Genomic DNA, 25,924 nt, shown 5'->3' on the forward strand with positions numbered 1-25,924 from the left:
CGATTAGTGGGAATTAATACAAAGTCTGCGCTGCTCAATGCAAGGATGGAAAAAACATTCTGATCCACGCCGGAAAATGTCGTAAACACGGAGAGCATGCTGCCAAAATCTCCATGGCCAGATCTACAGTTTTGCTCCGTGGCAGGGATCATCACTGAGGAAGGAGGGAAAAGAAAAGGAAGGCCCCCTCCTGGCACCTACAGGCAATAGCTGCTCTGGGACCCAAATTACCTATCCTAGTGCCCACATTTCCACATCTTGGTTTTGCCTTATCTGCTAAGAATTAGCATAATGTGAAGGGCTGTGTAAGGAGGATCAACAAGTAAAAAATTCTTCCCCACAACTAGTTCTTGAGGTAGCTGAATAGCGCTGTGATACTTTCCTTCTATGGTAGGTAGTTCACTGGTACATAAGTGAAGCAATTGGCCCAATATGAATAGCCAGGGTTGGTGTCAATTACCGGGAATCAGCTGGGGTGCTGCCCAGTCCAATGGAGTAGCGTGGGGTGCTGCCCAGTCCAATGGAGTAGCGTACCTTACTGCCGGAGGCACCTCAGAGAGCGAGAGCCCAAGATCCCGCAGCGATACAATTGTTTCCCTCTCAATGCATGTGGTTATTGCCGACAGCAGTGTCCTGTGCCCAGATTCGGGCCATACTGGTTCGTTGGAGGGCCTTTTCTGGAAATGTAGTGGCCCAGAGGATCCTACAGGATAGCCACACAATCATAAGTTCTGAAATACCTGACTATGTGCTCTTATGGAGACATAGAAGGTATCATATGGAGGAGTGAACCTGTTTTCCCCCTTCTTCACAGACTTAAACTATTCTGCCCGTAACAGCTTGCTCAGGATTGGCTGCTGCCATAGAAAATCCCTAACTGGTAGAGGTGGGAGGAGAAGATACAGGCGCGGGAAAGTTTGCAACAAAGCTACGTGGACTCGTCTCCATTATTTTATCACCATCAACTCGAGTTTACCCCACAAGGGTACTGCCGTCACGGGACAACACTGCTCGAACAACTTGCTGCAGTCATTATACCTGTTCCACTGCGCGCGACCAAGCTATGCCCATTTTCCGCCATTGTTGGGAGAGATCGCAGAGCCACCCATGACATCCATCTTGTTTTCCCTGGGGTCTCCCCCACAACAGCTTGCCTCAGGCTCGGCTGCTGCAGAAATAGGCCCAAAGGGTCACAGGGAATCGTCTTGGGAAGCTCTGGAAACCTCTAGACTCCATACTGATGCTGAAGAAATGAAGAAACAAGGATTCAATTACCAATAACAAATGCCCATTCGGGCCAATGTCCAACTATGCAGCCAGTTTTCAGGCACAATCCAACAATCTTCCCATTTCCAGGTACTTACAGTCCAAGAGCTTAATTACATAACTGACCTGGTAAAGTTCTATTCATGTCCAAACACAGGCAGGAGGACCAAGTAAGCTCTAATGGAAGGCAGTAGTGCAGAAGAGCAATACACTCGGGTTCTTCCCGTAGGGCCACTACATCTCAGCACACACCTTTTCCCTAAGCGTTCCTTCAAAATATATCTCTCCATTACAGACACCTGCCTGCTCTCCCTTTCTAACCCTCCGTTTTCCGGTCAGTGATTGCGCGCCAAGGCCTGCGGTTCGGACGGCTTCCATTGACTTCAATAAAATTCCGCAGTAAAATGGAGAATGCTGCAATTTTTCATCCGAGAGCGGAAACCGCAGTTGGTTTCCGCTCGTGTGCATGACGAATCGTTTTTCCATAGCATGTTATGGAGAGTTATTGCCGCGGAATCTGGAGGCGGACGCCCACTCCGGATTCCGGAGCAAAAATCTGCCTGTGGACATGAGGCCAGACAGACCCTTGTTGTTCTGTATCCTTTTCATAGTCCTATACAATTCTAAGAGCAAGATGCCAATATATCTTATATTGAGAGTCTTAAGAATTGAGGGACTACACCAATTCAAGGGAAGGTGGTAGACTCACAGACTCACAGACGCTTATTGATGTAAGCATTTCATCTCTGCTTACTTTCATCAAACCAAATCTTTCACGAATAGGGGGAAACATGAAAACATACAATATTTGAAAACTTTGCAAAGTTTTTATTTAGGTCACTGTCCCTTTAAAAAATTCACTAGTTTAATCCAGCCTTTGTAAGTTTTTGGGCAGTGCCCCCTGTGTCTGGGAAGGATCACACAAGCTGTTTGTATATGTCACGGTCATGGGCTCCGGTTGCTTTTCTCATACTAGATGGCCCCTTCCCATCTGCACTGCTCCGTTACTAGTAAATATGGAGGTAGGTGTATGTCACCATTTTTTTTGGTGCTTGTTCAAAGCTGAGGTCATATACAACACTGACGAGCAGTATGTGCAGAGGCTTATATTGTCTCATTAGATACAATATAATGAGCTATAAAATACTCTTGGATGTGATCCATAAGGGGAAGGGCATAAAGCGACCCTCCTGCTCTGGAGGAACACGGATGGCTGCACCCCTTCTCTGACTACCTGATGCACAGTGTGCACTAGTATGCATCCGTAGTCTAAGACACTACCTGCTGCTGTGACTGGGCAGCACTGGTTGATCAAAGCAGGTGAAGTTTCTTAGGCTAGTTTCACACGGGGGAATCGCAAAATCGCCGCAAGAAAATATTCGCAAAATCACAGTTTTGTTCAGGCGTTTTTGAGCGTTGCATCGCTGCCGTCTATGATTACGAAAAATCGAAATGCTGAAACATAGGACATGCTGCAATTTTCAAATTTCGCAACATCGCATGATTGAAAACATCGCAAATGACAATGAAACCCATGAAAATCATTAGCTTTAGGCCTCTTTCGTACGAGCGTTATTTTAACGCTAATTTAGGTGCGTCACAAAATCAGTGAATCGCATGAACGAAGATTAGCCGCAACCAAGTCGCAGCTGTTATTCGCTATCCTATCATCTATTCACAGAGTTGGCTGCGGTGAATTAACGCCACAGTCCTGAAATCCCTCGGTCGGCAGAACTACTTTTATAACTTTTCAACTAGAGGCACCTGTCTGTGTTTAGCAGCGCTCGCTGCTGCTAAACTCCCTCCTCCTCCCTTTTTTGGATGGCTCTTATAGACTCCCATAGGAGTCTATGGAGCTTCCTGCGTTTTGTGTTCCAAAGATAGGTCTTGAACTATCTTTTAGCGCACAAAGAAATTTCGGCGTTGAAATAAAGTGCTTATTTCCTATCTATTGCGGTCCGATTTTTTAGGTGCGTCAAAAAAATCGTTCGTCTGAAGGAATCCATACGAAACCATTGGTTCTAATGGACGCGATTTTTTGATGCACCTACTTAGCACAGGGTGCATCAGGCAGTCAGAGAAGTGATGTGGCCCTCTTTATTTCTCCAGGGCCGGAGAGTGCACTAGATATACTTGCAGCTTCCTACACCTCAGAGCAGTCAGATAAGTTGAGAGCGCTCATATGACATCCATAGACAGTTTAGAACCGGTATAAAGGTATTTCCTGCAGGAGAAAATCTGCAATGAATCTACTCAAAATCCACAAAAACATCAAATTGTGCAATTTTTGTTGCAGATTTCGGTGTTGAAATGCTTGATTTGCTGCAGATTTCAAAAATCCACAGCAAACAATTAACATGCTGTGGATTAAAAAACCGAATTGCAGGTCAATTTCAATGTGATTTCTTCTGCAGTATGTGGACAGGTTTGGTTGAAGAGGTTTTACTATTGATGATCTATTTTCGGGATAAGTCATCAACAATTGATCAGCGAGGGTCTGCAGCTGATCAGCTGTTCGTAGGGGTAGCTGAGCGTACAGACAGCACTGGAAGTAGGATAGCGCTGTCAACATTGCAGTAGCCCAGTTTGGTACTAAAGGCACAGCTCCCATTGAATTCAATGGGAACTCTGCCTGCAGTGCAAACCTGGGCCACTGCAATATGGACAGCACTATCTGCTTCCAGAGCTGCCTGCACTGACAGAGGGCCAGATTATCAGCGGGGATCCCAAGCGTCATATCCTCGCTAATCAATTATTGATTACCTATCATGAGGATTAGTAAAAATCAAAGCCAATAGTAAAAGGACAACCCCTTTAAAATTTCATCCACTTTGCTGCTACTGTAAATGCTGCGTTTTTTCCGTACAAAAATATGCAGCATTTACACCCTGTGGGAAAGTCTTTCACTCCTTTTCCATGAACCTTAGGGAGCATTCAGACGACCGTATATCGGCTGGGTTTTCAGCCCGGCCGATATACGGCGTCCCTCTCTGCAGGGGGAGGAGGCTGGAAGAGCTGGGAGCAACCTAGCTCTGCCCCCATTCCGCCCCTGCAATTGCAAATAGTGGCGAGGGGCAGAGAGGGGGCGGGAGCTCAGGGCACTGCTCCCGGCTCTTCCAGCCTCCTCCCCCTGCAGAGAGAGACGCCGGGCTGAAAACCCAGCTGATATACGGTCGTCAGAATGCACCCTTAAAGGGATCTTCCGGGGGAAATACTATTGATGAGCTATCCTCAGGAAAGTTCCTCAATAGTTGATTGGCTGTGGTCTGCTGTTCGGGACCCCCGCCGATCAGATGCGCACAGTCAGCACTGCTGCACACAACGGTACAGAATGGAAGCTGCTGCTCCGATCCCTGTGTGGTGGTTTGTCTTTGTAACTGCAGGTGCAGCTTCCATTGATTTTAATTAGAACTGTGCATGCAGTTACCAGCACCGGCTACTACATGGATAGGAGCACGGTGCTGACAACGGACACCCGATCAGCTGATCAGCATGGGTCCCAGGAGGCAGATCCCAACCAATCAACCATTGATGACTTATTCTGAGGATAGCTCATCAATAGTATTTCCTTGTAAAATTCCTTTAAGACAATTCGCAGCCCCCTTTTTTTGAGCAATTCACTTTCTTTGGAGAGGACGGGCGTGCATTAGTTCCAACCACCCAGTACAAAAGGGGATTGCACTGAACATCACTGAGCCCCTCTCCCCATGGGCCCATAGCAGCTGCATGGTCTGCCTCTATGGTACATATACCTTTGAGCTGGCCCTAGACATGATAATGCGGCCATATTCTAAATGACCCACCAACAATTACTGTGCGGACTTCTGCATTCCCAGAGATAATTGGAACTAGAGTTTTCCTGCAGCCATTTATATTACACCCTGCACAGCTGATTGGGTGTGTTAATTCAGCATTTTGGGAAGATATCTGTCAACAAATCATGTGATCGGCAGTTATATCATGTCTATAACCAGCTTTACCCATAGCAACCAGTCAAAACCTGAAATCAGAGTTCTTGTTCAAGACCACGGCTCCACTGTTTGCACAAGTTTTCACACTACGCGCTCTCTTATTCATTCTTTATACACAGTCAGTTATTGCATGCTTACCTGGAGCAGCTGGCCCGGAGATGTCTGTCCAAGTGCCAAAATCCTACAAGGAAAACATATAAAAATAACAAAGAAATGTTATTAAATGAATTACGTATTTTAGCAAATCCACTAGCAGCAGCGAGATCAGATTTACAGCTGTCAGGACGGCTCTGTGCTCAGTCCCTCGCACTTTATACATCTCTACAGTGAGATCATTGAGGCCTGGGCAGGAAACATGGTCGCGTACTAGTGTGACATTAGTAGGACTGGATTTTACTTAGACAAACTAGGTTTATATACAAATGTAAGGACCTGCTATAGGCTGAATATAAATGTAAATATATTCCAGACTGCAAGTGTCAAGTGCAGAATATTATTTTAGAAAAGAACAAAAGATTGCAGTATATTATATGTGTAAAAAGATAACTACTGTAATACTGTCTCCTATGTACAAAAATATAACTACTATAATACTGCCCCCTATATTCAAGAATATAACTACTATAATACTGACCTCTATGTACAAGAATATAACTACTATAATACTGCCCTCTATGTACAAGAATATAACTACTATAATACTGCCCCCAATGTACAAGAATATAACTACTATATTACTGCCTCCTATGTACAAGAATATAACTACTAGAGTACTGCTCGCTATCAATAAGGATATAACTACAATAATACTACCCCCTATGTACAAGAATATAACTACTATAATGCTGCCTCCTATATATAAGAATATAACTACTATAATACTGACCTCTATGTACAAGAATATAACTACTATAATACTGCCCCCCTATGTACAAGAATATAACAACTATAATACTGCCTCCTATGTACAAGAATATAACTACTATAATACTGCCTTCTATGTACAAGAATATAACTACTATAATACTGCCTCCTATGTACAAGAATATAACTACTATAATACTGCCCCCTATGTACAAGAATATAATCACTATAATACTGCCCCCTATGTACAAGAATATAACTAATATAATACTGCTCCCTATGTACAAGAATATAAATACTATAATACTGTCTCCTATGTACAAGAATATAACTACTATAATACTGCCTCCGATGTACAAGAATATAACTACTATAATACTGCCCTCTATGTACAAGAATATAACTACTATAATACTTCCTCCTATATACAAGAATATAACTACTATAATACTGCCCCCTATGTACAAGGATATAACTACTATAATACTGCTCCCTATGTACAAGAATATAACTACTATAATACTGCCTCCTATGTACAAGAATATAACTACTATAATACTGCCCCCTATGTACAAGAATATAACTACTATAATACTGCTCCTATGTACAAGAGTATAAATACTACAATACTGCTCCCTATGTACAAGAATATAGCTACTATAATACTGCCCCCTATGTACAAGAATATAACTACTATAATACTGCCCCCTATGTACAAGGATATAACTACTATAATACTGCTCCCTATGTACAAGAATATAACTACTATAATACTGCTCCTATATACAAGAATATAACTACTATAATACTGCCTCCTATGTACAAGAATATAACTACTATAATACTGCCTTCTATGTACAAGAATATAACTACTATAATACTGCCTCCTATGTACAAGAATATAACTACTATAATACTGCCCCCTATGTACAAGAATATAATCACTATAATACTGCCCCCTATGTACAAGAATATAACTAATATAATACTGTTCCCTATGTACAAGAATATAAATACAATAATACTGTCTCCTATGTACAAGAATATAACTACTATAATACTGCCCCCTATGTACAAGAATATAACTACTATAATACTGCCCTCTATGTACAAGAATATAACTACTATAATACTTCCTCCTATATACAAGAATATAACTACTATAATACTGCCCCCTATGTACAAGGATATAACTACTATAATACTGCTCCCTATGTACAAGAATATAACTACTATAATACTGCCTCCTATGTACAAGAATATAACTACTATAATACTGCCCCCTATGTACAAGAATATAACTACTATAATACTGCTCCTATGTACAAGAGTATAAATACTACAATACTGCTCCCTATGTACAAGAATATAGCTACTATAATACTGCCCCCTATGTACAAGAATATAACTACTATAATACTGCCCCCTATGTACAAGGATATAACTACTATAATACTGCTCCCTATGTACAAGAATATAACTACTATAATACTGCTCCTATATACAAGAATATAACTACTATAATACTGCCTCCTATGTACAAGAATATAACTACTATAATACTGCCTTCTATGTACAAGAATATAACTACTATAATACTGCCTCCTATGTACAAGAATATAACTACTATAATACTGCCCCCAATGTACAAGAATATAATCACTATAATACTGCCCCCTATGTACAAGATTATAACTAATATAATACTGCTCCCTATGTACAAGAATATAAATACTATAATACTGTCTCCTATGTACAAGAATATAACTACTATAATACTGCCCTCTATGTACAAGAATATAACTACTATAATACTTCCTCCTATATACAAGAATATAACTACTATAATACTGCCCCCTATGTACAAGGATATAACTACTATAATACTGCTCCCTATGTACAAGAATATAACTACTATAATACTGCCTCCTATGTACAAGAATATAACTACTATAATACTGCCCCCTATGTACAAGAATATAACTACTATAATACTGCTCCTATGTACAAGAGTATAAATACTACAATACTGCTCCCTATGTACAAGAATATAGCTACTATAATACTGCCCCCTATGTACAAGAATATAACTACTATAATACTGCCCCCTATGTACAAGAATATAACTACTATAATACTGCTCCTATATACAAGATTATAACTACTATAATACTGCCCCCTATGTACAAGAATATAACTACTATAATACTGCTCATATGTACAAGAATATAACTACTATAATACTGCCCTCTATATACAAGAATCTAACTACTATAATACTGTCCTCTGTGTACAAGAATATAACTACTATAATACTGTCCCCTATGTACAAGAATATAACTACTATAATACTGCCTCCTATGTACAAGAATATAACTACTATAATACTGCCCCCTATGTACAAGAATCTAACTACTATAATACTGTCCTCTGTGTACAAGAATATAACTACTATAATACTGTCCCCTATGTACAAGAATATAACTACTATAATACTGCCTCCTATGTACAAGAATATAACTACTATAATACTGCTCCTATGTACAAGAATATAACTACTATAATACTGCTCCCCTATGTACAAGAATATAACTGCTATAATACTGCCCCCTATGTACAAGAATATAACTACTATACTGGTCTAGTTACAATGCGGCTGTACTGCGTTATACAGTACAAGCGTAAGACCTGTGAATACATTGGAATAGACACATATCCTGCCATCCTTCTGCTTTATAGTCAGCGTATACTTATCTTGGAAATTTTACTACAAGGGGCCGGCAGCCAAGACCACCAGTTAAGAACAAATATTACACTTTGGCGGACATATAGACGCCAATGATCTGTGTGAAGAGACAGCCACACGTCTAAATGGATTGGAGCCTGTACAAGTCACTAGGAGGAGACAATGATATGATATTACTCAGTGGCATCAAATCAAGGCCACAAATAAGTTGTTTTCTTGGAATTGTGCTTTCTACGCCTAAGGGAAATGAAGGACATACTGTATAAAGGGGAAGGAAAATAATGTGAAAATATTTATCACTCTCAGACTCTTTGCTTTTAAGTGAATTTCTCCCTTTTAACACCATTTTATTGTTTCATCTCTGCTAATTAATTACATAATACAGCTTTACAGTGCTCAAATGACATTGTTCTGATACAAAGCTCCAAATTCCGTGCTTAGTCATAGAGTTAAAACATTTCATTCTACTTCCTGTAGCCATCATTAGGGAGAGCTAATTGCATACTATGGTATTATTGAGTTCAATGGATCAACAGTATGCAGTAAGCTCCTCGGCTCCCCCTAGTGATCACTGTAAGTAGCTAGAATTTTATAACTATGCAGATTATTTGTAGCTCAGCTCTATATCAGAAAAACTGAGATTTTAACGACATGCTGGACACAATATATCCTATAGTAGTCAGATCTGTCTAAGTTTGCACCGTCTAATTCAGGAATATATAACCTGCAGCCTGGGGGCCACAGTACCATTCTGTGCGGCCCCTCAACCTTTTGGACATGTAATTTCCATGCCAGAGAGAAGTGGTGCACAGCTCAGGAACAAAGACGTGCAACTACTAATGATGCACTGTGTAGCTATCTCTGGGTCCACCATATATCAGAAGAATGGGGTCCCTTGACCTCTTTATGGCACTTCAGAAAGGAGTAAATGAGTCCGAGTTGGCCATCTACACATGCAGCTCTCTCCATTGTTGTTTATGAGAGTTGTGAAATGCTAGGTGGTTACAACAACACCCAAAATTCACAATGAGGAGAATCTCACACATATATAGAAGGACTCTTCTGAAGTGCTGATTACGGGAGAAGGGGAAACCTGGATGTGGAAACTGCACCTATATGGAATATACTTTTTTATATGAAGTAATACCCCTTTAAGTGTTTTTGCCGCCATTGGGAATGGTTCAGTATGATAATGTAGCCCTTGGACCAGAAAACGTTGTGCACCCCTGGTCTAATATTAGAGAGTGTTGGTAAATCTTTCCCTGAATGTGTCAAAAACAACATGACTGACACAAAACTGATAGAAAGTAATGCACAAAGTATTGATACAAAGTACAATACACAGTAAAATTCTTTCACTTCTGCATCAATGGAAAATTGCTAATTTCTTCAACTTTTTATAGTGATTTAGAGAGGGACAATCATTCCTCCTGAAGTGTTCGTTTTAGCAAATAATTATATTCCTCATAATATAACAGTTCTGGCACATCTTTTCTTAGAACTCTGCATTAAAGGGGTATTGCAGGCTATTTTTATTGATGACCTATCATCTGGATAGGTCATCAATAGCTGATCAACCGGGGTCCTTAACAGCAATCAGTGCACACTATCATTAGCACATTACACAGGGTACGGAGCAGAAGCAGATCACTCAGCCCCCTGTGTAGTGGCCGGTGTTGGTAACTGCAGGCACTGCTTTCATTAAAATCAATGAGAGCCACATGCCAGTCGCACTTCTACCACAATGTGTCCAAATTCATTATTTAATTATGCAGTGAAATGGAGATCAGCACAGTTTCCATTTTCATATGAAGGCAGCTAAAAGCACTTTCATTTTTAAGCCCTTCCAGACATCCACCTATGTCAGGTGTCAGTATATGGAAGGGGCTCCATCCCGTTCCATACACTGTGGATGTCAGCTGTTAACAGCTGTACTGAAGACTTTAATGGGAAAGCACATGCATTGTTGCTGGTAGCCGTTTAGTCGTTTATGACCCTCGGTGACCCTAAACGCTCCCTCCCGCCATGTTTTTCGGTTTTGCACTGCTTCTTTCAGTTGTGTAATATCCATGTCAGTATTTGCTCAGACAGTATCAGCTATCGTGTCCTTTGGCTACCAGGTCTTCTTTTGTCACTGAGCGGTCCAAGCATTATAGATTTTTCTAGCGACTCTGCTCGCATAACATGGCCAAAATACGTGAGTCTTTGGCACATGCATAGACGTCTAAAAAAAGAGTCATATTTTCAGATCACGCAATTTTACCAGAACGGGAATAAGGGAGCGGGGGAGTTTAAAAAACACATCCCCCCATCACCTCCCAATACAGCACCATAACTTAGTTTATGGTGGTGTTCCGAGGTGATAGGTTCCCTTTAAAAGATCACATTATTTACCTGGCATAGTGAATTGCGCTTTTTTTTGGCCATCCCATCTCCAAGAAAAAATGTAATGAAAAGCAATCAAAAAAGTTTTCTGTGTCCAAAAAGGAAACCAATACAAACTACAGCTCGCCCCATAAGGCTGGGGTCATACGGGACGGAATTTCAGCGGAATTCTTGCGGAATGGCCGCACCGAAAACCCAAAAAGCGCAGCTTCAAAGCCCGTGGCGTTTAGCCCCGGGTTTTGGAGTGGTTTCGCTGTCGGCATTCCGCTGTGTTTTTCTCTCCCCATAGAGAGGAGAGAGGCCGCTGCGGAAAAGAGAAAAGAATTGCCATGCTGCGGCCGCAGCAGGTGGACGAGATTTTTGCAAAATCTCGTCCACTCTCCTGGCTAATCCCAGGATTAGGAGCCGCAGGCAGAATTGCTGTGTGGACTTTCCGCACGGAAATTCTGCGACAATTCCACCCCGTGCGAACCCAGCCAAAAAGTAAACCATCACACTGGCCCACTGCTTAAAAATACAAGCAAAAAGTTATGGGGGTCAGAAGGTGGCAACAGAAAGAAGTTTTTTTTTAGAGTAGCACCACGCATACTTCTTCATGTATTGAGCACATCCCCCGTACTTCTATACGCCTTCTCAGAAATGCACACATATTCAATATTTTGTCTGGGATTTAGTGCTGGACTGCGCCAAAGGTTCCAAATGGAGTCTCCGGCTCAGATGTGGAGAAGGCATCAGTATAACAATAGCTATAGTATTATGTATAGTGTATAATATGTATAGTAATATAAGAGTTCACTGCTTATTGTATACTGTTTTTCTATCACAATAGTCTTTTTTGGTTTTCTGGTGTTGTCCAGAAAAATGAACTCCCACAAATTCCTTTTCCAGAAGCCGAGACTTCAGAGTTTGTATAATGGTTTACTAAAGGGCCGGCCTTATCGATTTCCTTGTAGACCATTGTGTCAGGAATGCCCCCATCAGCCATTGCTGTGCCACGCTCCTAGCTCTGCTCATTGTTGGCTGCTCCTCCGTTCCACCTACTCCTCTAATCCTCCGCTGAACATTCCTCTGATGTCAGATTATTGGAGATCAAAGCCGGCGCGTCCCTCATCACAATTATTTGAATTTAGCAGACTGATTTTGTTTTGTACGGAGGACAGAGGACACCCTAGGGCTGGAAAATGAGACAATCCTTGCTGCCAGAGGTGCCCCCCAGCCATCCTACATATCACTCTGTGGTGATGATCTAGTCCCACTCTGCCAGGACTGCAGGGAAACTATATCTAATGTAGAGATCGGCCGCTTGGGATCCCAGCCGATCAGTTGAGCAGGTACCGGCTGTCAATGCCGCTACACACAGGGATTAGAGCAGAAGCTGCTGCTCCGACCCCTATGTAGTGGCCGGTGCTTGTAATTGCAGGCATAGCTCCTCAATGAGAACTGCACCTGCAATTACAAGCACCGACCACTACAAATGGGTCAGAGCAGCAGCTCCCACTCCAATCTCTGTGTATCCTGGCGCTGACAGCAGGCGCCCAATCAGCGGATCAGCTGGGATCCCAAGTGATGGACCCCAGCTGTTTTACTATTGATGACCTATGCGTAGGATAACAGATCATCAATAGTTTATTTGTCTGGAACACCCTAAACACTTTTGATGACGCTCAGGGTGACAGCACTAACACTTTGGGTGCAGGAGTATGACATACGCAGACATGAGGTACAGAATAATGGCACACTGATCATTTTGGGACAGGACAATGACACTTGAGGTAACAAGACAATGGCATTTGGGGTACAGGACAATGGCAAACTGATGATTTGGGGACAGGACAATGATACATTGACACCTGAGGTGATAGCACAATGACACACTGACAGTTGGGGTACCAATAATGACATGCTGAGTGGAGATATGCCAACATATTGGAATGATAGAATACCAAATTCCGAGGATGTTTGTAGAGTTACTTTGTTACCGGATGTAGTTCACATATTATTATCACCCTCTACCACACCCTCATGCCCATGCTCAGGGCATTTCTCGGTAATGATTCTTCCCCGTTGGCAGCTACCATGTTGTGGTCACACAGTGAAACCTCAGGAAGGTGTTAGCCCATTGAAGTCAGCCAGCCTCCTCCCTGGAGATATGATTTTTGAATGTTTCTAACCCAAAAAACACAAATCTTTCCCTTAAAAAATAAATTCAGCTAATACATTTCGTATTATGTTCTCCCCTAATTCAGTCTAGTACCTGGGGAGCAAGAGGAATGCCAAAAATGTGGAAAGATTCCTAATTATTTAGGGCTTAAACAGACTATTTGTATAGCGCCAACATATTCCGCAGCGCTTTCAGGGTATTTTTTTAAAATCATTTATTAGCCCCCAGCAAGCTGGGTTCTCATGTTACCGACCTCAGAAGGATGAGTCAACCTTGAGCCGGCTACCTGAACCATGCGGGGACTGAACTGGCAACCTTCAGGTCGTGAGTAGGAGCTTAGGACTGTATACTGCTGCCTTAAGACTCTGTGCCACATACCACATTCGCAGACTAAGGTGTTTGCACATGTTTTTCCTCATGTGAAGCTCACGCCTGTGACACGTGACGAATCGTTGTGGATGTGGATGGGGATTTTAAGAGATTTGGTCCACAGAAAATCCAAAGTGTAAATTGACCTGCGCTGTGGACTTTTAATGCATAGCTTGTCAATATATGCTGCATATTTCACGTCTTTCAATGAGAGGGTGAGGCCCACTGCAAATCTGCTCCAAAATCAATACCGATTGGGTGCAGATTTTCTACTATGGAAAATCCGCAGTGAATCTACGACATGTGTACGTTTTTAAAGGGATTAACCATTACCTCTGTTAGGGAATGTCCACACAGGGGGTATTTGCTATGGAGTATCTGCAGCAGACATTCCAGATTTTGATGTATACTTTAAAGGGGTTTCCCAAGAGAATACTATTGATGACCTATCCTATCCTTTCATTGAAATTAACGCGAGCCATGCCTACAGTTACAAGCACGGGCCACTACACAGAGGTCAGACCAGAGACTTCCACTGCTTCCACTGCACAATCAGCTGATCGGTCGTGGTCCTGAGCAACAGACGCCAGCCTATCAACTATTGATGACGTATCCTGAGGATAGGTCAACAATAGTATTCTCCCTGGAAAACCCACTTTAAGTTTGGTCTTTGAAAAAAAAATTTTTTTAACATGTCTTAAGGCCCATTTACACGCAAAGACATGCTAATGGTCAATTTACATGCATATCCCAGCAGGTGGTCTGAACTCTGTGCAATCAGCTCTCCTTTGTTCTCACATGGGCTGTAAGCTGAATGCAATGTAATCAGCCGATCCTGTGTAGAACACAGTGTGCAGTCTCTGTTATCTACTCTCCAGCTGAATGATGGATTTTAAGCTCACCTTAAAATCATCGTTCATCCCAAAAGTAAATGATTGTAGCATTTACACGCAACAATTATCGCTCATGTGCCATTGTTTGAACAAATTATGAGCGATAATAGTTGCGTGTAATTGGGGCTATAGGGTCTTTTACACAGGCTGACAAAATCGTTCAGATTTCCACATCCAACAGGAATCTGAGCAATAATTATCGGTCAGTGTAAATGCATGACCCGACTGAAGGACGAATGAGGATTCATTTGCTTTTCGTTTGCTGTTCTGCATGCATAAAACTGAAGGATGGATCGGCTTGTGTAAACAGGCAGTCGTGCCCTTACAAACAACTGCCTGTTTATTATGAATAATAGTAATACACCTCCATTCACTGTAAGCACAGGAACGCTTATAGCTGAGACGCCCTATAGGTCATCCTATGTAAAAGGGCCCTTACTCTTCACCATGTCCATGGACCAGAGGAGGTATGCTTTGTACGGGGCTCAGTGCACATCGGGCAGCACACGGATGGCATATGTTTGCTGTCCAATGCTTTTTGCATTCGGAGCCATGGCTGTGAGAATAAGCCCTTATTACAGTTGCATTTTTTGCTCTTGGGGCAAATGCTCATAAGGAAGGCAAGAACCCCTCCCCTCACCCCCATTTTTTTTTATTACCCCATATGGGGTTACCTCATTATCTTCGGTGATGGGATAATATTTATTTTACCTTTGCACCTTGGTCGGCATCATCCAATCTCTTAAATTCTTTTGCCATTACTGGAAAGCTAATTATAGATGAATGCCCAAAATTGTTTTAAGGAAAGTGGTTAAAAAACGGCGTTTAATGTGGAAAGTATTGTACAGCTGGAGATTTTAGGAGGAACAGGGGTCCTATAAAGCCTCTCTTCTCCAGCTGCTCCATTAATTAAAACAGGCGCTGCATTACTTTGTCTCATTTTTTGCTATGTGCTCAGGCAGCCATTAGAATAAGTTCTGCCAGCAGTGATTGCAGCCTGCAGAGCATCGCAGGAGCGCTGGAATCTAGAGGCTAGGGTAATGCTCTGCAGCCCTTCACATGTTCCATTTATTGAGACTATCATGCTCTGCAGCTGTCCATGTGTTACATAGATCAGGATGCTCCACCAATACGTTACATGCATTAAGACCCTGGAATGCTCTTCCTATGTCACATACATGGGGATGCAGACACATATGTTACATGTATCGGAATGTTTCAATGTTCTGCAGCTGTTTATTTGTTACATATAGCAACATGCGAGAATGCTCTACCGATACTAAGACGCTGCAATGTTCTCCAGCTGTTCATACATACCATGCAGATATTAATATACAGGGTGATACAAAAGTCTGGACCATCCGGAATAGCTTCTGAACGAAAACAGAGTAGGAAACGTTGTAGAGCTCTTAGATCGCTGGGGAAAACTTTTTGGCGCTATGGCAGCCATCTTGGATTCAGCCCAAGATACTTCAGTGAAAAGGAAGTCATGGGATACATGATTTAAGGGTCGAATTTCATTAGAAATTGATAGGTGAGTCATTTTTTTTTTCAATATCTGCAACCATTTACAAGTTATGGATGATGTCATATGGAGTATTAACCCCTTAAGGACCAGGCTGTTTTGTACCTTGAGGACCAGACACTTTTTAGGGATGTTACCCATGTGGCGGTTTTACTGCCCTGTTTTGTTTCCTTCAGCTACCAAAATTATTTTTGCTGCGTTTCTTTTTCCGTGACATGTAGGGTTATTTTTTATATCTTTTTTTCGCTGACTTTTTTTTCCCATTTTTTAGTTTTATTGGAGGTAAAAAGCTAAAAAAAAAGATTAAAAAAAAATATTTATATATTTTTTTAATTAGTCAATTTACGCTAGAATATGGGAATGGGTCCCTTATTTTATTTCAGATGTTTTGATATTTGACAATTTGATGTATAGTTTTGGATTACATAAAACTGCGCGCATACAGCGATAGTTTTGGTTGGTAGCGGCTTTCCGTAATTTTTTTTAATCTATATATTTTTATTTTATTCTGTAATTTTTTAAACATATTTTTGTACCTATTTTTTTTTTTCTTATCCATGACCCCTATGACATCATACAAAACACCTGGGGGTCATTCACATTGTTTTTTTATTTTTTTTATTTCATACTTTTCCACTGTAGCTGGGGCATCCATAGGAGCCCTTAGTTACAGGGAAAACATCCCGCTGTAGTGACATCAGGGTCTGCTGGGACCCTGCAGCTCTGCTAAGCCAAGGGGGTCCCGTTGGTCAAGGGATCGCCGGGTCGCAGGGGCGTAACTATAGAGGGTGCAGGGGATGCGGTTGCACCCGGGCCCAGGAGCCTTAGGGGGCCCATAAGGCCTCTCTTCTCCATATAGGGAGCCCAGTACTATGAATAAAGCATTATAGTTGGGGGCCCTGTTACAGGTTTTGCATTGGGGCCCAGAAGCTTCAAGTTATGTCTCTGTGCAGCATGGTTTAGGTATGGGTACGGGTACAGATACAGATAGAGGGGGGGGCCCAGCTCACATTTTGCATCAGGGCCCCTGAGCCTTTAGTTACGCCCTTGCCGGGTCGTATAGTGGAAGAAACACTTCCACCTTCCCTTCTTAGTACACAGTGCTCATTAAGTGCTATGCAACCGGGGAAGGAGAAGACAGAAGCAGTTAAAAACCGCTTCTCCCTTCTCCTCCGGGTTCTCAGCTGTGACTAACAACTGCGAACCTGACCTGTTACTGATTGATGGCAGGAGCAGAGGCTGTTTGCTATTGGTGAGGACTAAAGCCCAGGACCAAGCGCCGTATATTTACCACGCTCGGGCCTCAAGGGGTTAATAAAGTTGTTAAGTTGAATTATGTGGCATATACATACAGGGCTAGGCCAGTGAATTAGTGAATTGACTCTTTGCTCTGGGCAGGCTCACAGGGGAACAAGTGAATGCCCGATGGGTGTGGGGGGCCAGTGCTTGGCCCCTCAACCCCCGCATGAGCGGCACAATACACTTGATGCACTATATACAGTATATCAAGTGGCCTATATGTCCATATTATATAAGCTGGCCAGTTTATACATTTATATAGTCTATAGGCTGGCTAAGATGACAAGTAGGCGTGTTAGAAGGTGAGTCAGACTCCTCACTTCCTAAGTCCTGCCTACTTGTCAACAATGTGGGGCCCACCTACCACCAATCATCTTGCAGCTTCTTGGTGTAGCATGGGCACATATGCCTGGCTCACAGAGCTGCCACAGGGGGCCATGCCACAGCTACTACCAAAAAAAGTATGTGTGTCGCATCTCCTATTACGTAATTAAAAGAAATTCATTTTTAAATGACTGTCATCCGTTTCCCCTGAACACGAACTATAACTCCCAGCATACCCTGACCGCTGCAGACTATCTGCTTGTAGTTGGATGGCATTATGAAAAGATATGAGATGGCTGTAACTCCTGTTGAATTCTATGAGAGTTATGGAAACAGTGTAAGGCTGGCTGCACACCAACAGATTTGCATTGCAGAATCCACAGTCGGCGTCCGCACCACAGATCCTCCGCAAATGCCACTCATAGCATGCCATGGGAAATCGCTTTTTCCTGCACATTTGCGGAATCAAATTGCTTCCATTCTGTCCGGTTTCCGTTTTTTGGGGGGGGGGGGGGGGTGGAAAAATAGTGCTGCAGCCTGCAGTATGTAGCAGTGTATTGGGGGTTGTCTTCCGGTAGGATCCCGCCCTTAGACACATTTATTATTAATATTAGCTAAATTATGAATTTGCTAAAATTACCTGATAATCCAGAATATTTGATAATGATGGATTAAAGGGATATTAAAGGGGTTTTCCTTGGAGAATGCTATTGATGACCAATCCTCAGGATAGCTCATCAATAGTTGATCGGCTGGGGTCCATCGCACGGGACTCCGACTGATCATCTGATTGTGCGCCCGCTGACAGCTCCACAATTACACAAGAGTCGGAGCTCTGCGTAGTGGCTGGCGCTTGTAACTGCAGGCACGGCTCACGTTGATTTCAATGAGGTTGGAACAGAGTCTTCCGCTCTGACCTCTGTGTATTTGTGGCACTGTCAGCGGGCACACAATCAGCAGGTCGGTCAGGGTCCCGAGTGACAGACCCCAACCGATCAACTATTGATGAGCTATCCTTTAGGTAGGTCATCAATAGTATTCTCTCTGGAAAACCCCTTTACTGTATACAAAAACAACTTGTAGCAATACGAGGATTACTCACTAGACCGGGGTCACTGCTCTTTCTATGTGTCTTGCATCTCCGATGTCACAATTATCCAGCTGCTTGTCATTTATCTGAAAAATAAAATCAACATCTTGTATTTCTATCTATTTCACACACTTTTGGATAGATAGATAGATAGATAGATAGATAGATAGATAGATACCGATGAGCAGTTGTTGTCTGGGCAGTTGCATTTATGCACTGAGCCAATTTTTGTAGGAATCAGACAGCTCTGTTCTCACTGCAGTGGCCAAGCTTGGTATTGCAAGTCAAGTTTCCATTGAAATGAAAGGGAATACCAAGCCTGGCCACTGCTGTTAGAACGGAGCTGTTTGCTTCCTGCAGAAATCAGTTCAGTGCATGGGTGCATTGGCCCAGAAAATAGTTGATTGGCAAGGTTCCCAGGTAAAAAAACACCATTGATCTACTATTGATGACCTACCCTGAGCATGGACCATCAATACTTTATAAGTAGACAATCCCTTTAACACCATTGAAAAAAAATATTCTAAAAAAAATTACAAGAAATTATCAGTAATCTATTTGGAATAGAAATGCCTAAATAAGGCCAGAGACAACTGGACTCAGGATTTTGGTCCAATAACAGAATGAGAATGGGCAAGTATTTTAAATCCTGTAACCAAGCGATTTCCCTCAATTCTATAAAGAGTGCTGCAATATTAACTAGTCCATAGAGCCCTCCACACCCTGTCTTTGGGGCCAGAAAATGTCCTAATTGCCCAAGAAATATAGTTAATTTAAGTTCTCTTATACATCTCATGTGGAACTATGTCTAACGTTAAATGGGTTTTCCGTGGAAATACTCTTGATGACCAATCCTCAGGACAGGTTACCGATAGTTGATCGGCCAGGGTCTGCCGCTCGGGACTCCGACTGACCGATCGGCTGCTGTCAGTGCCGTAATAACAGAGGCCAGAGCGGAAGCCTGTATTGTCCGGCGCTTGCAAGTGCAGGCCCGGCTCTCATCGAAATCAATGGGAGCCGTGTCTGAAGACCCAACTTTTGAAATTTGCTTCTTTTAATATAATTAGGAGGGAAAGGATATATTATTTATGCAAGGGTAAAGTTGATGTTTTTTTAAGGATCTGGAGACAGTGGTTGACCTTAATTAATAATTGTTGGCATTTGAAAAAAAGGGGAAAAAAGTTTTTGTACTTCTTCTAGTTTTCGATTTCTTTCTGTTCCCTTTCCCTCTCGTGCCATCTCTTCTATGAGGTCGGGTTGGAAAGAGAATGATCTATTTTGTGACTACCAATACCCTGTTTCCCTGAAAATAAGACATACCCTGAAAATAAGACATAGCATGATTTTCCAGAATTTTTTTAAGGATGCTAAATGATTTTTCAGCCTTTTTGAGGATGCTTGAAATATAAGCCCTATTTCAAAATTAAGCCCTGCTAACAGTTAATTTAAAAAGTCAATTTAAATAGTGTCCAGGCAGCTATACATGTAAAAAAGTTAAACCTTTTTGAACAAAAATTAATATAAGACACTGTCTTATTTTCGGGGGAAACACGTTTTATGAGAGCTCCTTGTAGTCACTGTTACGGTCCGGTTTCTACATTATAACAACTTGTATCCAATTTCTCCAGGGTACATTTTTTCTCTGCAGCAGTAAATAACTGATTAGACTTCTTGCTCATCTTCTGGCTGATAAACCAAATGCATAAAAAAGTTGCAAACAAATCAAATTGCCAACGGTGAAGTGATTTTTTTTGGTTTGAGCAGTAAATCACCGTTCTGCGTCTTAAGTCTTTGGGCAGGTTTGTTTCTTGGTTTGAGGTCTGTTCAGTTCTTCAATGTATATGATAGACATAATAACCTCCCAAACGTTTACATTCCCCTGAGACAGCTCAGGTCCACATTGCCTTTTATAGGCTGAAGCCTCACACGGTAACTATAAACACGCCTGGGTCCCGCTTGGCACTGGGTACTATCTCTTACCAGGGACATTTAACGCTTCCTCCCTGCGTATGAAATAAGTCACCAGCCCGAACATCTCCTTAGCTCATGCCCCTATGCAAAGTATTCCCAACTTTTACGTATCAGCAAAGTTGTTAGAGACCTGGAATCATTCTTAGCCTTTGCCCTTTATGCCAATTATTTGGGGGGTTTACAATGACAATTTACCCATAGACATCGGTCAGGTTACTGCTTTCAATATGCAAGATGGAGTGTTCTACGAGTCGCAACACTGTTTTTAGAGTATAAACACTTGCAATCAATTATTTTAGTGCTCCAGTAAATAGAAAAGAAACAATGACGCAACTTTTCAAATAGTCGTGATTGAAAATACTCTACTATTTTGCGCCTACAGCTCCAACGCAGACATTTGTCTTTCCGTGGTTACAGACTACAAGCAAACCCTTTATGAACTTAGTCACACACCCTTTCATCTCTCCTCTACTTCCTACTTACATACTCTTCTACTTTGTAACTTTTAGCCCCTCACCTAACAAAAGTTCAGCACACTACTCTTTAAAAGTACTCTGTGCTGGTGGGTGTACCTATTTCCTTTCACTAGGTAACTTTCAATTTGACTGCCATGTCTGGCCTTAGCTTATATGCGCCTGCTACCAGCTGTTAGGGGGCACCATGCAGATGTAGATTGGGGATGATCACCCCTCTTGGGTCCGCCCGGCCACATGATAATCTCCCTCTGTGCAGCAGAAGCTTGTGCAGCTACATGAATCATCCTCCACCTGCCTTCTGATGTTCTAAAGGCTCCACTGTCAGCCCACTGGTGCCCTCGCAACACAATTGCTTAGTTCTGCTATGGTTTTATGTTGTCAGCTTGATTTTGGTGCTGTATTTATGTACGGAGATTGGTTCTCCTACTGTATTTATATACTGAGCTTCTTTCTGGTGCTGTATTTATGTTAGTAGCTTGGTTCTGGTGCTATATTTACGTACTAAGCTTGTTGCTGGTGCTGTATTTATGCTATAAGCTTGGTTCTGGTGCTGCATTTATGCACCAAGCTTGGTTCTGGTGCTGTATTCATATTATGAGCTTGGTTTAGGTACTGTAATTATGTTATTAGCTTGGTTCTGGTATTGTATTTGTGCTATGAGTTTGGTTCTGGTACAGTATTTATACACTAAGCTGTTCTAGTGTGGGAATGATGCTATCTTGCTACTTTCTGCTGAAGCAAAATACAGGCAGACTGCTTAACAGTGTAATATATACATTTTATGACAGGGCCGGTGTGGGGGGGGGGGGGGGGGGAGAAAAAATTCTGCACAGGGTGCCATATAAACTAAGGCTGGCACTGCTGACCACCAGCAGATCAACTCATCAATAGTCTTTGCAGTGCTCAGCCATGTCCTAATATACTCTGTACTGTAAGTTTCACTATGTGACAAGTCTGTGACCTCCTACTAGCCTCTGTTCCCCATTGCCCTTGTCTTCATGAACATCCTCCTATGAGTAAACCGGTCACCATATCCCCACCAATAATCATTCCAGTGATCTGATTCGCAACATATAGTTAGATTAGTTTTTAGAAAAGTTGTGGAACAACTAATATGGTATCACTTCAAATTCACTCAACTAATGGAATGATCCTGAGATAATGGGATGTATCACTGCGTAACTCGGCTATTCAGTAAAGCTGGCCACCTTAGGAGCTGCTATGGCAGCCATATAGTTGTCGGTCAGATTTCCGGGGATCCCATATAACTAAGAAATGACTGAAGAGACATTTTAAAGATGACTCAAATATGTGGAACTGCTGTGAATTTTATTTCTCTTCAAGACAAAAATCTGGAGAACGCATTGATAAAAATCTCAATTACAATCTTCCCGGCATCTCTGACCGTAAATTTATATTACTAATGCCTGCGCTTCGTACCTGAGATATCATCGCCCTAAAGAACAGTCCATTCTCAAACGCTTGCAGATGTGTAACAAGCCTCAGAGCTCCGGCTCTGCTCCCGCACTGTCTGCTTCCATTTACTTCAGAGTCCTTGTTATGTTCCAGTTATCAGGCACTTCTTATGCAGATACCGTAACAAAAAGAAAAATGCTGCGTATCATCTCCTTCACCCCGCAAAGAGTCATTTTCCCAAAAATTACCACTAAATTTCCATGAGTTGTTCTCCTCCATCAAAATTTTAAATCTCCAAGCAGCTTCCAACAGGGACACTCAACTGGTGGACCGAAACCGGACCGGAGATGCCAGCTGTCTAGACCCTACAGACCTGCCATTATAGATGCGTCGGAGGAAGGCTGTGTCTTCTTTAATGCATCTATGATGGCAACAGACTTGCCATCCAAAGAAAAGCCACCACCGGGACGTGGCACACAAATTAATGATGCTGGACTATGTGAGCAGCATTAAGTGAAGCGGATCCGGGTGAATTAATATAAGGCGTCTTGCCTTGGGTGTGATTTATTTTACGGGTCTGATCTGTAGTCTAAATGAATTTAGAGGTCTTGGGAATGTTCCAGAATCCACATTTATCACCCATCCACAGATTAGAAAAAATCTATAACCAGCAGCACTTTAAAGAATCCCCATAAGGGTAGGACACAGATGCGATGCAGCAGCCACCGGGACGTGGACCAAGTCCCAGAAGTCCAGCAATACAAAATAATAGTGGCAGCATCAATAGGTGCAAAAAAGTCCAAGAAAGTTTTATTCTTCCATATCAAAAACGATAATACAGCGACGTTTCGACCAACGATTTGGCCTTCATCAAGCTTGATAAAGACCTAATCGTTGGTCGAACCGTTGAATGTCGAAACATCGCTGTATTATAGTTTTTGATATGGGAGAATAAAACTTTCTTGGACTTTTTTGCACCTATTGATGCTGCCACCATTATTTTGTATTCCATCCACAGATTAGATGATCATAAAAGATTTTAACTCCAGTTTCTGGTGTAAAAAAGTTGCAAGGTGAGAATTTGCACAAAAATTTGTGAATTTTTGGCTTTTTGTAATGGCCTCGCCCCCTAGGGGGGGAAAAATGGGCGTGGATGAACATTATGCTAGAAATGTACGCCAGGTAAGACATTTCTGTGTAGGTGCACCAAGGTGCCAAGAGGCACCTAATGCATGAAGAGGTGTGCGACTATACTCCACTATACTAAGACCAGTGTTCAAAATGTAAATTAGTAAATTTCCCCAAAGGTTCTGATTAGAGATGAGCAAGCGTACTCGCTAAGGCAAATTACTCGAGCGAGTATTGCCATTTTCGAGTACATGCCCGCTCATGCCAAAAGATTTGGGGGGCGGTGGGGGTGAGCGGTGAGTTGCGGGAGTGAGCCTGGGGGAGTGGGGGGGAGTGAGAGAGGTCAGTGTATGTCAGTGTCGGAGGTTCCATTAAAATACGGGACAAAATAACTCTGCACGCTAAAATGCCAGACGGCTGCACTAAAGCCAAATGGAGCCCATTACAGTCAGTTATTCTCCCAACAGCTATCAGTGTGTACAAAGTAGGAAGCAGATCGCTCCCTACACTTTGCATTGACCCAGGTTGGTAATACTGGCACGGAGACCAAAGCTTCTTACAGCCATCTAGTGATTGTGAATTACCAAACGGCATCTCGTTGGTTATAGCCAAAGCAAACTTATCATCATTATAGTCGATGGGGTCAATTCAGCAGCATTTGGTTCCATCATAAGACGGATCTGTGTGGGTTCGGGGTGTCGTATACCGGTTCCCTTAATGAAGCAGGAAAACAGAACCCTTTAGCGCAGATATGAACGGCCCCTCAGTTAAGCCTGTTACTGGGGAAGTTGGGTAAAAAAACACCACAGCTTCATCAGGGTCGGCATTCATTTCTCCCAGACTTCCTACTATCACTGTGCTATCCTTGTATCACTGCTATGGGAACTAGAATAGCGGCCATATTGGTTGTCACTGAAACTCACTAGAAACAGATACAATAAAACAAACTTTGAAAACTTCACAGAGGAGGTCGACTCAAGGACTTTAATAATCTATGGGTTTCGTTTTCCTATTTTAGGTGAATATGCGTTTTCGTTTTAACCTATATACAACAGTTAGAAGATTCAGTGGATTCCAGAGGATTCTCCAGAGAAATAATTATCAAGGCATGAGAATTTGTTTAGCAAAACCAGTGACCTAATCAGCAGAAAATATCTATGTGGAGGAAGGAAAATGCAGGAAATGATGACTGCTAATGTCTCCCAGGCTCGGGATAACGGCTTTAGAGTGCAGCGCTTTTTTGCCCAATTACTGTTTTATATATTGTGTAATGCGTGACTTCTCTGTATTTGATGAAGGGTTAAATCCTGGCAACATCCTCCTGCCTGTAACATGAGAGAGGAGCAGGGGCTCTGGATTACTGTACAAGGGGTATATGGATAACAGGTCTGTACGGAACGTTTAATGTGTATGAAAACCAGAAGACACAAAGCATGCACACAGTGCAACGAAAGAATGACAGACACCAAATAACACTCCGGTGTCCCGGTGGCTGCAGTCCTGTACCCAATGTGCATGTGGCTGAGCCGCTTGGGGAGAGTGTGGTGTGACTGACAGCCTGATTGCTGTGCCACAGTGCTGTGTGGGGTCACTACACACCCTGCCCATCAATGATAGTTAACATGGATGTAATGAAGATACATACAGGGTAGGTAGGGGCGTAACTAAAGAGGATACAGAGGATGCAGTTGCACCCGGGCCCAGAAGCCTTAGGGGGCCCACAAGGCCTCTCTTCTCCATATAGGAAGCCCAGTACTATGAATAAAGCATTATAGTTGGGGGCCCTGTTACAGGTTTTGCATCGGGGCCCAGGAGCTTCAAGTTACGCCTCTGATACAGGGTGTCCCAGTTAGGCAACTTTCACATGGCCGATAATCTCGCGCAAGTTCGCTTGCGCCTGACATGATCAGAACTCGCACGGATTCTTCATTTAAATTGGTTCACTCCTATGAGAGATTTTTTAGTTGGACCTATTATCCAAATGTCCTATTAGTAGTCTCACACGATAAAGAGACATGTAGCTTACTCAGACGACCGTAT

The 25,924-nt window shown here is 42.3% G+C and overlaps 1 protein-coding gene across 1 annotated transcript in view; it reads right to left on the reverse strand.

Moving 5' to 3' along the window:
• Positions 1–25,924, reverse strand: part of CDON (cell adhesion associated, oncogene regulated) — a 107,717-nt gene that overhangs the window by 74,046 nt on the left and 7,747 nt on the right. Inside the window, exons 2-3 of the mRNA XM_066606624.1 lie at positions 18,906–18,979; positions 5,376–5,418 (exon numbers count right to left, since the gene is read on the reverse strand). The gene's annotated coding sequence lies outside the window, so the exon portion shown is untranslated. The remainder of the gene's footprint in view (positions 1–5,375; positions 5,419–18,905; positions 18,980–25,924) is intronic.

The sequence above is a fragment of the Eleutherodactylus coqui genome, chromosome 6 (genome assembly GCF_035609145.1).
Source record: "Eleutherodactylus coqui strain aEleCoq1 chromosome 6, aEleCoq1.hap1, whole genome shotgun sequence".
Lineage (NCBI taxonomy): Eukaryota > Metazoa > Chordata > Amphibia > Anura > Eleutherodactylidae > Eleutherodactylus > Eleutherodactylus coqui.